This window comes from Dryas octopetala, chromosome 7, assembly GCF_963921425.1.
Source record: "Dryas octopetala chromosome 7, drDryOcto1.1, whole genome shotgun sequence".
In the NCBI taxonomy this organism is placed as follows: Eukaryota; Viridiplantae; Streptophyta; class Magnoliopsida; order Rosales; family Rosaceae; genus Dryas; species Dryas octopetala.
This window is the reverse complement of record NC_141372.1, coordinates 8379416-8396686: the sequence shown is the minus strand read 5'-3', so window position 1 is coordinate 8396686 and position 17271 is coordinate 8379416. Positions and strand designations below refer to the sequence as shown.

Here is a 17271-nt window from a genome sequence, read left to right as displayed (position 1 = left end):
TTAATAGAAGTGTGAAGAGACTAGAGAGAGAATGCCACCAATTATTAATAGTTGCATAATGGCCGGCCAAATGTACGTATCCCTGATGCCCCCAAATGTACGTGTCCCCGGCCATTATGCAACTGATTAATAATTGGTGGCATTCTCTTAGGCACCAGGGATCGATTAAGTAAGATTCAATTTTAATTGGTATACCATGAATTAATTAGGGCCTTCTTGGCTTATGGGCTATTTGTTACATGATATATATATATATATATATGGTTGTAAACTCTTTGCAGTACTCTTCATTTATGCTATTTGTTTTTTTCCTAAAAAAGTTAATCCCTATTTTGTCCAAAAATAACAATAATCTTAAAAGTTAGAAATAAGGAATCTTGCACTTCTTCTGTGTGTATTTCAAAATAATAAAATATTAAATTTGGAGTACAGAATGACAAACTGGGAGTGTCAATAGTAATTGCCAAAAAGAAAATTCAAAAAAAAAAAAAAAAATTTGAGCTATGTGCATGTATAGTTTACAGGATCTATTAGCGTTCTTTCATTAATATCCTTAATCAACAATTATCGTTTATAAAATTTAAATTGTAAACTCCTCCTTAAAAAAAAAAAAAAAAAATCCTTGATACCACTAAACAAATGGCCATTGACAATGGCCCTTCAGTTATGAAAGAATACATAACTCAAGATAAAACATGATGAGTTTTATGAATGCTCTAAAATTTACTCCGGCAAAATGACTAAAATTGACAAATCTGAAAACAATAAAATATTTAAGTATGGGTCCAGAACAAATTTTTTGGTGTTCATAGAATCAACTAAGAAATAATTGTATAGGAAGATGAAGCCCATTTAAGAGAAGAGTGGTACTATTCCGACCACCCTAAACTGCTGAGTTAAGCACCCTATTTCAAAATTCTAATTTTACCCTTAAAGCAAAAAATTTCAATTTTGTTCGTCGGATAATTCGACAGTTATCTACGAAATATTTGTGGTTATTCGACAGTTATATGCTGAATATTGGTGGATTATTCAGTGGATAACCACCAAATGGAAATTAAAAAGACATTCGACAGTTATCTACCAAAATGTTTGTGTTTATTCGACATTTATCTGCCGAACATTAGTGGATGTTTCGATAGATAACCTGTTAAACACGAAGCCTTAGCCCATAAGGACTCCTCTTCCTTGTAGGATTATATGTCTTTCCCTTGTATGTTCTGAATGTCTTGCACACCACGTATTGGTTTCCTAGTTATTCTAGGACTGTGTCTGTATATATTGGGGTTAATCCCTCTTATTAAATTATCAAGTTATAAATTTTTACATGGTATCGAATAGATTTGGATGATTTCATCATGTTTTTGCAGTAAAGGATAAAATAGGAAAAAAGTTGGACAAATATGTTAGGGTGGTCAACTCAGCAGCTGAGGGTAGTCTGCATAACCTCACTCTTAAGAGAAAGGGTGTATGGACTATTTGGGCCAATAACTGGCAAATTGGGCTGATTACCTAGCCTTCCTCAAGAAGAGTCAGGGACTCATGGTCTTGAGCAAATAAAGCCTATTTAAGCAAAGTGATTGATACCATAAATAACAAATAGATTGGTTCATTACCAAAAATTAAAAAAACAAATAGATGGGTTCATTACTAACATTGACAATTAACTATTTATAATGAATTTCATTCCCGGTCTGGCCAAAAAAAATAATATTTACAATGAACAAACCATGATGATCTTAGTGGTCCTGCAGGATTGAGATGCAGGATCGATGAACATGCAGAATATATTGTTAAGATCTTATAAAGTGAAATTCAATTTTCTTTTAACACAATCATATGTTGATCTTTCTATCCTATGCATCAAGTTTTTTCAAAAGATTAAAAATCAAAAGTATTAAAAACAAAAAACTTTTTCCTTCTCCTCTGACCATCTCCTGATCTATTAGCTCGATCACCATATATGATCACTTCTCTATGTTATGGATATACAAACATACGTTTTTTTTTTTTTATTACAGGGGAGGGGGAGGGTACAAACATACTTAATTATATGACGTGGAACAAAAGAATAAATGGCCGGTATATGATCGATGTTACTTAATTGCTATAGCTACCGATAATGAAAAGTGAAGTTATAATGATTGGTCCGCCAATATCAATATCGTACCAACACTTTATATGCAATATTTTAATAGAAAATTAGGACTAAATACCAAATATCAATAGTTTTTTAATAAAGCAGTAAGACACTAATTTTTTTTAGTTTAGGTACTAACCTAGAGTAAAACATTAATTAGGTCACAAATCAATTTGTTATACAGTTGTGACTGTCGAACAGTTACAGTTGTAATTGTCGAACAGTCACAGTTGTGACTATTTAAAATTTATAAAAAATCAAAATTTTTAGGGTTTCATACTTTTGATTTAGGTTTGGGGGATGAAGTCCTATAACCCAAAGACTAAATATTAAAGTTTAAGCCTTGCAAATATTGAAAAAAAAATAAATCAATAAAAAAGTTATGACTGTTAGACAGTCACAGTTCGATAAAACTATGTTTTTTAAAGTTGGTACCTAAACTGAAATTTAGTACCTAAACTGAAATGACATAAATGTTTTAGTAGTTGAAATGAAAAAACATTATAATTTAGTACATAAAGTCAATGGACCTATATTTTAATTGCTCTTTAATTTGTGACCATATAATCTTCATGTAACATTATTATTATTATATATACACTAATCATGATTATGACTCATCAAAGAGACTCTCTAAACAACTTATCCATAGGAGCACGCACATTGAAAATTGTCTTAAGTAACATTCTATGTGTATAAGATTAATTTTTCTTACAAATTTTTATATAATAATGTTTTGATGGTAGAAAGTGGTATAAATTAGGCCTCACCAAAAAGCCCAAGGCCCGAAGCCCACCCGAAGCCCGCCCGGCCCATTAGGCCCGAAGTTCGATTTGGCCCGAAAATTTGGCCGGCCCGGCCCGGCCCGAAAGTCTCTTGGGTTGGGCTTGGGCCATCCCCTTGAAGCCCATGGGCCGCCCGAAGCCCGCCCGTTTAGGCCCGCCCAAAGCCCGACCCAAAGCCCAATTTGGAAATCATAACATATTTAATAGGTTTTTTGTTTATTTATTATAATAAATTATTAATATGCTTATTAAGTTATTATATAATACTATAATGTTAGTAAATAGTAATAGTGTAAACTATGTAATACCATAAATAATAAAGTAATAAACTTTTAAAATTATATACAACATTACAAGTATAATAAAATATAAATGTATTGGTAAATCGAAATTCATCAGTACAAAATTATCCCGTCAAAGATCATCAGTACAAAAAATCGGCTAAATCGAAATTCATCTACCCATTCGATGATCATTAGAAAAACCACGATCGTTCATTAATTTGACCACCATTATGTCACTTTTACATCTCCGATTGAGCTAATTTTTTGCACAAATTATCTTTGAGTGAGGAACTAAAATTTGAACGGTTTGTATCGTTGACAACACAATTGCATCGTTTGTTTATAAAAATATGTAATAAAATATATAATAATATATATGTACATTTATGTTTTATTATAGTTGTAATGTTGTATATAATTTTAAAAGTTTATTATTTATGGTATTACACTATTACTAACATAATAGTATTATATAATAACTTAATAAGTATATTAATAATTTATTGAAGTAAATAAACGAAAGAGCTATTAAATATGTTATGATTTACAAACTTGACAAATAAACTAGTCAGCTCAGTTGGTTGAGAGTTGAAGCTTATTATGTGAGGTCTCATGTTCAAATCACAATATAGCCAAAATCCTTTTTTTTTTTTTTTGAAGATATATATGTGTCTAAATAGGCTTTGGGCCCATTTTGGGCCGCCCGTTCGGGCCTAGCCCGGCCCGGCCCTCCAAGCCCGCAAGCCAAAGCCCGATGGGCGGGCCTTGGGCTTGTGTATTAAAGCCCAAGCCCGGCCCGGCTCGGCCCGAAAGCCCTATTGGGCTTCTATAATTCAAGCCCGACACTACTAGGAAGTACCCCATTAGAGATCAGTGGAACACTGATGTCTATTAGGTTTGCGACCGATAAGGGCAGACGTGATATCTAATGTACCCTATTTTCAATATCGGTTTTTACCCGATGTTTATAAAAACTTAGACATCCTATTTGTTGAATTTCCGATATTGTTAATAATTAATATATATCGAATTTTCAAGTTTCCGCTATCTACATGAATGGATTCCGATATGTAATGTACTTTCAATATCATTAGTTTTTTAATAACTGACATTAAAGTGTATATTACATATCGGTTTGGTTATATTTTTCGATATTGTAAACTCAGCAAAAGCTATGTTTGGTAAGTTGTTACATCACTTTTTTTATTAAAGCGATATTTAATATTGTTAACACATCAGAGTTTTAAATAAAACCGATATATCTGTATAGATTAGATATCTGTTTGTCCGTTGTTTCAGATATTATAAGTCTTTTAAACATCATGTTTGAGCTACCATGTGATATAAAAATTATATTAGATATCGCTATTATTTTTTTTTTCCGATGTATATGCCTGTATAAATATCAGATTTAAGACATTAGATATCAGTGTTGAACGGATATTGTAAATGTTTTTTAATTAAAAAAAACAAAATTAAAATGGATTGTTAGATATCAGTTTTTCCTGTCAAATATTTGATATAAAAATTCGAACATGCACCATCCAATTTGTACAATTTAAATGCTTCAATCAATTTCATCCAACATTCTCATACAATATTTCCAACATCCAATTTCAACCATATTCAAGTTAACAAAAATAAATTACAAATCCCTCAACAAGTAGGGATAACCCTAGCTAGCTAATCCATTTTTAACCCCCCTAAGAAACTTCAAAAATCTGCACAAAATATAAGGCATGGCTAGTTCTAAATGATGCACACTAGGTACTTTGATCTATTCTCTGAATTTCCAATTCCCACAGAGACACGTGCTGGGTCCACAAGACCAACCATTTCAGCCATGTTGGATTCGATAAGCCTATCGTACAGGTACCTAACAATTTTCAAGCATCCATTTGTATCACAACAGTTTATGAGGAAAAAAAACAATGTAGATGAATCAAAGAGTACACTGACCTCATGTACACAGCTATGCAGGTTGCTGAAAGTTCCTCCATCCTCAATACTGCAGCTATATCCTCGTACAAGATATAAAGTTTTTGGACAGCTCGATCATATCCACAAAATGCTCAAAACATGTACCAGATTTATACCAACATGCATGTCAGTCTAAATATTATTGAGGGTAACAAACTCTACCCATTCAACTCGAATTTCATCAAATTTTTCTTATGTGTAACCGCTTCGCTTGTACTTCGAGTTACTCCACTGAAAACATTATAAAAAAGTGCATTAATATTTACATATTGGCAGCCAACACATGCAAAAGCTCAAACCAATACTCAAATCAGATTTGTTACCCAAATTATCACTCATGCATGTAAATTTCACCAAATCAAAACCAACAAAACCTGTCGAATGCTACAAACTAGACCCAAAGTACCAAATCATTCAAACATAGCTTCAATTCATAAGATTTTTTATTTAAAACACTCTTGAACATGTCTAGTACTTGTTCCATAAGTATCAGGTCAAAAGCACTACTCAAAATCACAATGGTGCAACCAAACTCGTAATAATGCACTGCGTAGTAAAACTGTCATTTTCTAGCAAAACAGAATCAATTTTAGAAAATCATAGAAAATACATCTCAAATCGGATTTCAGTGATTCAGAGCTTGAAATTATTGTTGAGATGTCTAGTTTAAATGGTCCAAAAACCAAATTCAAAAGCCTTGTCAAACACTTCAGAATTTCAGAAATATGACACAAGGTCAAAACTGTGCAATGTAGGCAGATTGTGTAGTTTCCATGAAAATCAAAGCCTTTCTGTCAAAAAGCTTGGCCTTTTCACACAACAACACACAATTACAACCAACTAAGAGCATAATACAAGCTAGGGTTAGGGCCTTACCTTCAAGCTCTCGGTTTACAAATATTGAAATGGCAGCAACACTTGGTCTAAATATAATCATATGCTACTACGTACAACATTAGGATGCAAAAATCTTTTTGCATACCACTTGCATTAGAAAAAATGGAGCATGAGCCAAGGATTATCTACCTAAACCTGCAAAAAATAATACCAACATATTAACAAATTAGACTCTGGAGTATTATTCCATCTTAACAAGAAAACTAGAAAGATTAATGATTAAAAAGACATAACAGAAACTAGATCCTAGATAATACCATGTTTAACATAGAGTAACCTTCACATTGAGAATATAGGACTCAAAAGGCTGAGAGATGAAAGATGAGAGAGAGAGAGAGAGAGATAGACCATGTGCTCTGCAACCTACATATATTGATAGAAACAAACAGATTTGTAAGAAATTATCCACATAATGATGGTTGGATGAACCTCTTTCCCACAAATTGATAGAAACAAACAGATTTGTAAGAACGCCCATAATGATGCCCAAAACCAGACTCTTTCCCACAAATTAGCACATAAGCAAGCAATAAATAAAAAAGCTTTTCGAAGGAGTAAAGTTCAAATTAGCACATTGACTTGGCTTACATCATTTTCTTTGAATAAAAAAAAAAACAGAACTAAAATTAGAAGTTAAAAACATTTTAATATTAAATTAGATATAAATGAAAACAATATATACAAACATATATATTATACAAATGACACCATTATGTACAAACAATATAAATTGGACATGCCACTCTTGCACTTCCATATCCAACACCTCTTTGGACAGTAAACAAAAGCTCACCTTCATTTATATAAATGCCATGAAAGTTCAAGTGTCTTACTTAGTTACAATTTTATCACTGCTTTACTTTCTAAGGAAGTCATATATTTACAAACTTATTTTTCAATTCCAGTCATGCAGGGTAATCTTCCTATCATGTGTTAGTGACAAGATTACTAGCACAATCTACTAAATCTGCTGCTAATTGAGAGCACTGGAAATCAAACAGACTAGAAAGATGCAAGACATAGAGGGATAGAGAGAGAGAGAGAGAGAGAGAGAGCATGCACCTCCACATGTTTCAAGTAATCTGGAACATATGATTGCTGCAATCTACATATTTTAGAATAACCACTCCTAATTAAGCTGCATCTTGTGGAAATAACATGAACTCTTCCATCTTTGTCTCTGCTAAGCCATCCACAAATGAATATCATATATAAGGTGGTTTATATTCATTGTATTATATACAAATATATCCCTACAAACTAATGTTAAGATAAGGAACTTTAATAGTACACCCATATATATTCTAAGTCTTGCTGCAATGAGTTTCTTACTTTCTTGTATATAGGACAAATTTTAATATGCCCACTCATCAAATATTTTGGATCTGCAACCAAATTAGGTGGAAACTGCAGCAAAGTCTATATTGAAACCTTAATCCAATTACTGTTTGAGAAATGCTAGCTTTAAAAAAAAAAAAACATTTTATGTAGGAAATCTCATTTGTCCTAGCTTCAACTTCTAACTCACTAGCTTCTCTCCTTCTAGCAAACTCTGCTTCAGTTGCTTTTATTTCAATTATGTGTTTCTCAACCTTGAAGCCTTAAAACAAGGAAATTAATTAACAAGTCAGTAAGAGGATGAGGAAGCTTCAAGAAAATTAGAGCAACATCAAAGAGGTGCCAAAATAATTAACATAAACAGATCTAGTTGGTAATTTACAAGAACTAAACAGGGAACACTATTAACAGTATAAAATAATATCAACAATGAATGGTAGGAAAGCTCTTGGAAACTGTAGGCAAGTATTATCTATGTATATATATTTATTATATATACATATCAATAATTAATCAATATATATATTAATATCAATAATTAATCAATTGACAAGACTCATGTGAATTGGATAGTTTAGGCAAACAAAAACTTCAAAATTCCAAGTAGGACTTCAAGAGTAGGTAAGGAGTTTTGAGAGAGCAGAGTTCTGTTTGTTGGATCCATGTGCAAGTGCAAGATAGATAGATAAATAGATAGATATGGATAGAGAGAGAGAGAGAGAGACAGAGAGACAGAGACAGAGACATGCATGTGTCAAAATATTAAGCACCCTAAATTAATATACCTGAATATTCTCAGGAGAAGCCAACTGACAAAGAAATTCAGGGTTTTGCATCATTTCTCTTAAATGAAAATTGCAATCAAGCATGCTCTATGTATGTAATTGGAGTTTGGAGCCAAGAACATGCAGTTTGGTAATGTTAAGAAACAATAAATTTCACCATCAAAAGCCCATGTTATCAAAGCACAAGTATCCTGTTTCAAAAATTCACCTCAACATATACACTTAGATATCTAATTATATTAGACAAACAGAAAGAAGGTTGAAGTTTCATTCTTGAAGCACCTCTTTCACATAAGTGAAGCAAAAAGGTGTTCCCTTAACCCCGAAAGTTGTCCTGACGTAAATGAACTTAATTTACAAATGCACCAATTTGTAAATGAACTTAATTTACAAATGGTAGGATTAACCATTTGCCATACTGCTACCAAAAATAAAAAAATAAATGGAAAGCACGTCTCCAAAATGAGACATGACAATAATGAGGCTTGCGGCAAAGTCAGTGACAGTCATGGTTGGAAAATTTACCTTAAGCTGATTTGTAGACAAAAGTGCAAGAATCTCATGTACTGGTGCTCCAATTGGGAACCGAAAATCAAGTTCTGTAATGGTAAAACAAGTAACAAATAACTTACTTTGTAAATGTTTAATTTATAAACTTTTGGTGATATACAAGATGGAGCATGCCTAGAAGAGCATGCACTGAATGTGAAATCGAGTTAATCTCATATGAACACCAGAAATAAAAAAGGAGTTCTTACCTCCGACCAGTTGCTTTCTGTTAAAAATCCCAAAACAAGATCTTCAACCTCCTCAAATACCACCGGGAAAAACCCTAATTTTAAGAAAAACCTAAACAAACAGAAAACCCCAATTTGGAAACCCTAATTTCAGTAAAGAGAGAAAGAAAGAACCCAGCATGAGATAGAGAGAAGATCGAGGACAGAGAGAAAGAGAGAACCCAGGAGATCGAGATGACTAATCTTACCTTTTGACTGCAACCCAAGACGATGAGCGAGGCAGAGAAAGCTCTTGAGGGCCGACGTCATCGCCAAGGTCAACGACGCGACGATGACAAGGACTGTGAGAACGGCGACGCAACGGCTCTCTTTCTCTTTCGCTGGCTCGGACTTGAAGATGCAGCATCGGCGGTCTTGGCAGATGAAGCGAAGGCGAGCGACGCAGGGGGAGCAGACCGCACACCGCACAGCTATCGTCCATGGCTATTCTTCTCTCTCTCCATCTGTCTATGTCGATCTCTGTCTCTGGGATTGGATTCGGAGGTTGAAGAGAACGAGGGTGGTGAGTGTGGTCTCGATCAGTGAGGGTGTGAGAGAGAGAGAGCTTGGGGTGAGTAAAGTTTGAGAGTGTTTGTGTTTGAGAGAGGAGGGTATCGGGTTCAAGTATTGGGAAATTAGTCCAAAAATTTAAGTAATAGTCTTCAAATTTTTATTTTATTTTTTTTAGCTGAAACAAAGATATCAGTAAGGATTTAGATATCGGTTTTTACAGAATAATAACTTATACCGAAAAATTAGATATCAGATTTAAAAATGTGGTGATATATAAATGTATTTAGAAATCAGTTTTAAAAAACTAAAAATCTAACTGATATAAAAAACTTCTACTATATCAATTTTGTTAAAACTGATATCTATGTAGTGATATCTAATGGGGTATTTCCTAGTAGTGCGAGCCCGGCCCGAACCCAAAAAATTTGGGCCGGGCTAGCCCGGCCCGGCCCATTGCCGACCCATAGTATAAATTATGATGTTAATAATTATAAACCCCCTAGTTAGAGATAAAATCTTTCATAACCTCCACCCAAAATCTACCTCTCCTATAACCCCCAATCTTACACTTAATATTTTCCTAAACCCCCTAGTCAACTAATACCCAGTCAAGTTTGACTCCCCATGTTTTAATTTTCCAGTTTTACCCTTTTTTTTCCAATTATAACCCTCCAAAAAAATATCAAGCCCACATTTCTGAAATTTCTCTCTCTGTGCGTGCTTCTCTCTCTCTCTCTCTCTCTCTCTCTCTCTCTCTCTCTCTCTCTCTCTCTCACTCTCTCTCTCTCTCCCCCGCGGTTGTCGTCGGCGCGTGCGCCGCCATCCGGCGACGGTTGCCGGCGATACCAGTCCCATCACGCTCACCTCTCCCCCCTCATCCTCTCCCTGCCCTCCACTCTCCGCGAAACTGAACGTCGACACCGGATCGGGTCTAGGCAGACCCGAGCTCCCCGCCGGAGATCTGCCAGTTCCGGCGACGACGAGGTGCCGGACCGCCATGGATGGCTTCCTCTCGTCGCGACGAACACGGTGGTGCCCACCGATCATCCAACCGACCCTCGACGGCGATGGAACGACGCCAAACAGCAGCGAAGCCTCCGCCGGCGATCTCCATTTTCCGGTAGCGTCGCGGTCTAACTCTGGCACCAATAGCTTCCTCTCTTCGCGACGAACACGGTGGTGCCCACCGATCATCCAACCGACCCTCGACGGCGATGGAACGACGCCAAACAGCAGCGAAGCCTCTGCCGGCGATCTCCATTTTCCGGTAGCGTCGCGGTCTAACTCTGGCACCAATAGCTTCCTCTCCTCGCGACGAACACGGTGGTGCCCACCGATCATCCAACCGACCCTAAAAGCTCAATTCGAGGTCCGAGAATATTTTTGGGTGAGTTCTGTAATTTTCTGTGTGTTGATTGGGGCTGGGCAGCCACCGTGTGTGGTGGTCACCGCCCGACTCGGCCGTTGAACGATCAATTTTATGAACCCTGTTTGATTTGTTGAACTGTCTGGTCTTAAACAGGTACCTCGGCGATTAAAAAGTGCAACTGAATTCAACAAATTCAGTTTCAGTTTCTAGCTTAATTAGTGTAACTGTGTAAATTCAGTTTCAGTTCTAGAAAATTTAGTTTCACTTTCTGAAAATTCAGTTTCACCCCAAATTCAGTTCTAACTTAATTATGTTAATCGGATAGAAATGTGAGTTTTTTAATTGATTTATAAGTATATACAAATTTACTTAATTTATTGATTAAACAGTTTCAGTTCGTGAAACAGTTTCAGTTCTTGAAACAGTTTCAGTTCGTGAAACATGAGTTTTAAATGAACTTTGAATGAAATTATGGTTCTGAAATATGATGAATCAAATTTGCAGGTAGAAACAGATCGAGGCAATGGCGACTGTCGTGTACTCGTCGCGTGTGAGGTGATCGGACGACGTTGTATTGTTGGCTACTCCTCTCATCTCAATGACTTGTTGTATTGTTGGTTTTTTTTTGGATAAGGTTGCTGTGTTCTTTTTAGTGAAACGGAATTCAGTAAAGGTGTAACTGTTTTAGTGAAGTGTAATTGTTTTAGTAAAGGTGTAATTGTTTTTTAATTAAGGTGTAATTGCATTTTAGTCGAGGTGTAATTGTTTTATCACTTAATTCAGTTTCAGTAAGTGAATTCATAACTGAATTCTTCAATTTAGTGTATCTGAAATTCAGTTTCAGTGTAATTGAATTCTTGAAATTCAGTTTCAGTGTAATTAAATTCTTGAAATTCAGTTTCAGTGTAACTGAATTTTTGAAATTCAGTTTCAGTGTAACTGAATTTTTGAAATTCATTTTTAGTGTAATGAAATTCAATTTCAGTGTTTGATTTTAGTTTTAGTGAAATATTGAGTTTTAGCAAAAAAAAAAAAAAAAAAAAAAAAAAAAAAAAAACAGTTTCACCAAAATACAGTTACAGTGACGTCAGCATGCGTCAGCGCGCGTCAGAAGGGTAATTTAGGATTATAAGTTTTAGGGGGTTTTGAAAGAGTTTATAGATGGGTGGGGGTTTAGACAAATTTTTTTGGTGAGTAGGGTGTTTAAAATTAGGCACTAATAAATTATGTGGATACAATTTCATACATGAGTTATAAGTAAACGTCTCCAATACATCGTAGTTGTTGATTGCTTTAGTTGCGTGATGAATTTAAAATACAATTAACGATGTAAAAAGACCACGTTGCACAATCTTATTGCTTATAATTAAACTAATAATTATATAGGAAAGTGCTATATATCTAACAATACTTCCTTTGTATGCTCTCACACTCTTAGGTTAGAAACTTAGAATAATACAACTAATAACATTGTCCTTCTCAGGTTCTCTCTACGGCAACAACAATAACATTGTCCTTCTATCTCCCATCAAGAATGTGAAGTTTTGCATAACTAAATATTATATCTAAAACATTTTTATTCATTTTCAATTAATTTTGAATTGAATACTCTAATTTCTACATATATAGTATTACAATGAAAATACACATATTAGGTATAAGAGTGAAAATACACGTGTTAAGCTCACGGCCACATGTGGGCCTAACACGTGCTCTCGCGCGTCACTCAAAATTGTCCATATATTTGACTTAAATGAGGTCATGTGTGAGGAAATATGTTGAGAGTGATATCCAACATCAGGAAAGTAAAGCCTTTACTTTATAATTATAAGATTTTAGACATATTTTCAATTATTGTTAATTAATCTTAGGATTAGACGCTCAGATTTCTACATTAATAAAGTTAGTATTTGTAGGAGTGTTTCAAGTGTTTGATGAGTGCGCAAATGACACTATCCCCTTTATATATGTAAAGTTGTAAAGAGCACTTTTCCAAATTAACCACGCTTATTTGCAGTTGAAGAGGCAGATCAATCGAATGTCATTGTATTTGTGGAAATTTGATGCTACAATTTTGTCTTTAATAATTGGGTGGCAGCTGGCTAGCTCCTTTATATATATATAATAGAAAGATCATCTTATATATATATATATATATATATATATATTTGTGTTCCTCTTTGATCGATCTTCTTACCTTTTTCACAGCATCCATATCAAATATTAAAAGGGAAGAGAGTAGGTATCTTTCACTTGCATGTATATAGTGGAAGAATTATTTATCCACGAATGGCAGGTAACCTAACTGATCGATGAGGATGAAATCCACTTATTTGACAAACCAACTTTGTCTCTAGTTATAATTTGTTGATTCCAAATATCATATACATCTACGTACCTATCGTTTAATCTAGTGGATTAATGAAATTATAACTCATGGTAAAATGTATTAAGAAAAGTTATTAATGCCACCTTATCTCTATCAACTATTGAATATATAATAGGGTGAAATTATGTCTGATGGAATATGTGACTTTGATTGACAATTTAACAATTAATCTAAAATATCATATAGTTTAAAAATCAAAGCATTTCTAATATTATATATCATAGAAGAAAGCTCATGTACACCAATCATAAATAAATTAAATATTTCTAACCACTTAAAGATCGACGGTTGTTTTTTGTTTTTACTATTTTATTATTTCAATTTAAAATGTTAGAATGAATACTTATTATAACTAATTCTGTAATCTTCATTATATAAGAAATTTTCTTTTATTGAACAATCTAATATGTACTAACTATTGATAAATTATTAATTTGAACCATTCAAATTTTGTAGCTAGAATCTTGTTTTTTTTTTTTTGGCCAAGTAGCTAGAATCTTGTTTAAATGTAAATTTAAATTTACAATTTAACAATATAATATGTTATATTATCGGGTCAAAAAACTTCAAGTGCAAACATCGGAGACTCTATAAGTGTTGAGTTAGCATTTTAATAATGTAATTAACAGTGTAGAATATGGTAAGTGGGTAATTGTTAAGTGTGTGAATACTTTATATTTATAAGATATTTGGAGTTGGAGGGTGAGGTGACATGGAAAAGACAAAGGAGGCGCTCACCTAAGCAAACACTTACTTAAGTGCCACTTGCATCGTCGCTTCACTGCATGCCTCCACTTTTGCACTCTTGAGACAAACAACGGATGAGGAGCACACATATGTTGCGCCGCGTAGACACAGGAACAAATTAAATAATAATTACTTTCAAATCTTGTTTTTGACAAAATTTTAACTACAAACCAAGTCAATTAAACAAATAAATTTCAGTCTAATTTGTCTGTGTACACGCGTGAAGATGAAAAAAATACACTATCGAGCACTCGATAGGATATCGAAGGCTTTGCACATTTTTTAGCTTGCAGATACTTTTTTTTAGCTTGCAAATGCTTTTTTAATTTAGGTTGCAGATACATCTTTTTAGGTTACAAATGATATGTTTTAGGTTGTACATGTAGGTTTTAGGTTGCAGATACAGGTTTTACATGCATGCATGCATCTACCGAGCGCTTGGCAAGTCTCACCAAGCGCTCGTTGTACTTTATTGAGCTCTTGGTGGAAATTGCTGAGCGTTGGGTGGACAATTTGGATTACTTAATTTTGGGCCAGTTGGGGTTTGGCTTAAATTTCTTTTTCATTTTGGGGTTCTAATTAAAGTACCATAAATTAGAACTGGACTAATTGGAATTCAATAAACTAATCCCAACTCTTAGATCCAAAAAAAAAAAAGACTTAATTACACAAATGGTAACTGTGGTTAGGGGTGGAATCGGAGCAGTAACCGAACCAATTCCATGAAATAGACGACCAAACTGCAGGGGGGCGGAAGGCGCAGAAGCGAACCGGCTTCAAATCGACAACCGTCGGTTGGATTCGGTCGACGGCAATGGAGGTGACGATTCAGGTATTTGGTGTTCCGATGGGGGTAGGTTCCAGGCTATTACCGCCCCAGATTGTGGTGGTGCGGTTCGGTAATCCTGCCGAAATCGAAAAACCACCAAACTCTACATGACAGATCGGTTCGGCATCGGTCGGTTTATTGGTTTGATCGATTATGTCGAAATAAAACCCAGCCCTAACTAGGATTAGATAATATTTCAACATTATTTATGATTCACTATGTTTTCAATCTCACAATTTATTTTTATTCCATCTAATAGAGCATGAACATGGCCAGATAAATTGATATTGTTACTATATACAGAAATATCATGTGTGAATCTATAGGTCTATCTATATATATATATATATAATACCAATGCATGATCCAACAAACATGTCTCTTTATTTTGCTTTCCGTCACACGTTCTACCATTAAAATTTATCACTTTCTATATAAAATAAAAATAAATTGGCCTCTATGACCTATCATATACTGCATACATGATAAAAATTTAATAATAGTTTGACAAAAAGTATGAGACTGAAACCATTGTAAACCACAAGTGCATAAATAAATAAAAATTACAAAAATTTTACAAATGGTACTTGTAGACTTGTAGTTTGAGTGATATGAACAATTCATATCACTTAAACTACCAGTACTATTTGAAAAAAAAAAAAAATAAACAAACAAACAAACAAACAAAGAATTGGATAAAACAAATGCCACGTGTGTTAAGTTCCATAGTCCGTGCAAGTATTCCGTGCTTATATATCCACGGAATTACGCGGTACGTGTTAGATTCTCTACTGTTCCGCCACGTGGCAACATCCGCTTCGTTCTTTTAACCTTTTCCCTCAGATTGAGGTGATTTGCTCTGCAAACCTCTGCATCAGGTGTTCCGTACCAAGTGTTCTGAGCAAGTACTACATTGAAGACTTTGTTTGTGTACGTGTTTGTTTGTTGTGCTCCTGCAGTCCTGCCCACACTCTTAGCTAAGTAATTAGCTAGTCAGCTTCCATAGCTATTAATTATTATTCCGTACATTAATTTAGACCTGAGTGCTTGAATTTTTTGCCCAATATTTGTGAGGTGGGATTCCAATAAGGCAATAACCTGAGTTCTTGTTGGGATCCGAGTACGAAAGCACCCACTTGTGATCCATTCATCCATTTGTTTGGACTTTGTTTCCCCCCTACCCCCATTCATTTCAAGCTTCGATCATCAATACTGCTCAATTACTCATACATTAATCACAAAACATGTCCTCCGCCACTTTTTCATTATACATTAATTGGTTGAATTTCTTTTCACTAATGATTTAGTGGTAAACAAAGTGAAATCGAGTAGCGCAAACTATAAACTCAATCATATTAATTTTGAATTTAAATTTTGATACACTAAAAAATCAAGTTAAGTCTTACTTGAGGCCTTATACTAATAAGGGAGTGGGTTGTTGGATTTTCCTTATCCAACTAATATATATCTCAAGTTACAAACTAATGTGACATATGATATATTAGTTTTTTATTTGTCATTTGACATATTGACACATCATTTGACATGTTGAGAGATGTCTCACATCAAGAATGTAAGATTTTGTAAAAAAATTTATAAGATCTTAGGCCTTTCTACTCATTGTTAATTGGTTTTGGATTGGATACTCCAATTTCTTTATGGTATTAAACCACAAATTATCCATGTGCATATTAGGCTAAACGGACATACATGCTCTCATGTTACTTAAAAGTTGTCAACATATTTGATTTGAGTAAATCACATATGAGAGGGCGAGCTGAGAGATGCCCCATTTCAATAATGTAAAACCTTGCATAATATTTTTGACCCTTGGTCCTCTCCACGTGAGGGGTTTGTAATGGTGATGCCATACATATAGCAGCAACACTAGACATTTTATCATCCATTTGAAGCCATTCAAAAGGCTCGTATATGCTTGTCAAAGGATGAATAGGCATTAGCTAGGCAGCACACATGCAGCATTAATTGCCAAGGGAGTGCTAACTTTGCATTACAACGATGGAAGATAGATAGGATATCATATCCAAACATAAAGACAACTATTTTTATAAAACCAATTAATTGAGGTTTCTATTACTATTCAAAGTGTTTCACTTACGCTTACATCACAAGATACATATCTAGCTAAAAGACTAAAAATCTCTTAAAACACTTGATAAATAATGTGTGGCCATCTCTGTAGTCCTCCACTAAGCACACCTAACATATGTTAACTCATCCATCCCAAGCCGTCCCAATTATAAACAGTGAATCCCTCTTGGCCATGTCTTCCAAGTGGTGGCCACTCTTAATAGCACCCATGTTTTTCACAAACACCACCGCACATAAGCCTTTGCATACATCATCATGCAACACACCCACCAATATTTCTATATTTCATTTGATGGTCAATGAGTCCGCACTTAAAACTCCCACAAA

At 34.5% G+C, this 17271-nt stretch overlaps 1 long non-coding RNA gene across 1 annotated transcript; it reads right to left on the bottom strand.

Annotated features, from left to right (window-relative positions):
• Nucleotides 1–6081: 6081 nt before the first annotated feature.
• On the bottom strand, nucleotides 6082–7533 carry LOC147279321 (uncharacterized). Its single transcript, XR_015123599.1, has 3 exons — nucleotides 7149–7533; nucleotides 6344–6449; nucleotides 6082–6221 (listed from the first exon to the last, which is right to left on the bottom strand). It is a non-coding gene; the product is annotated as an uncharacterized LOC147279321 (long non-coding RNA).
• Between the last annotated feature and the right edge of the window lie 9738 nt (nucleotides 7534–17271).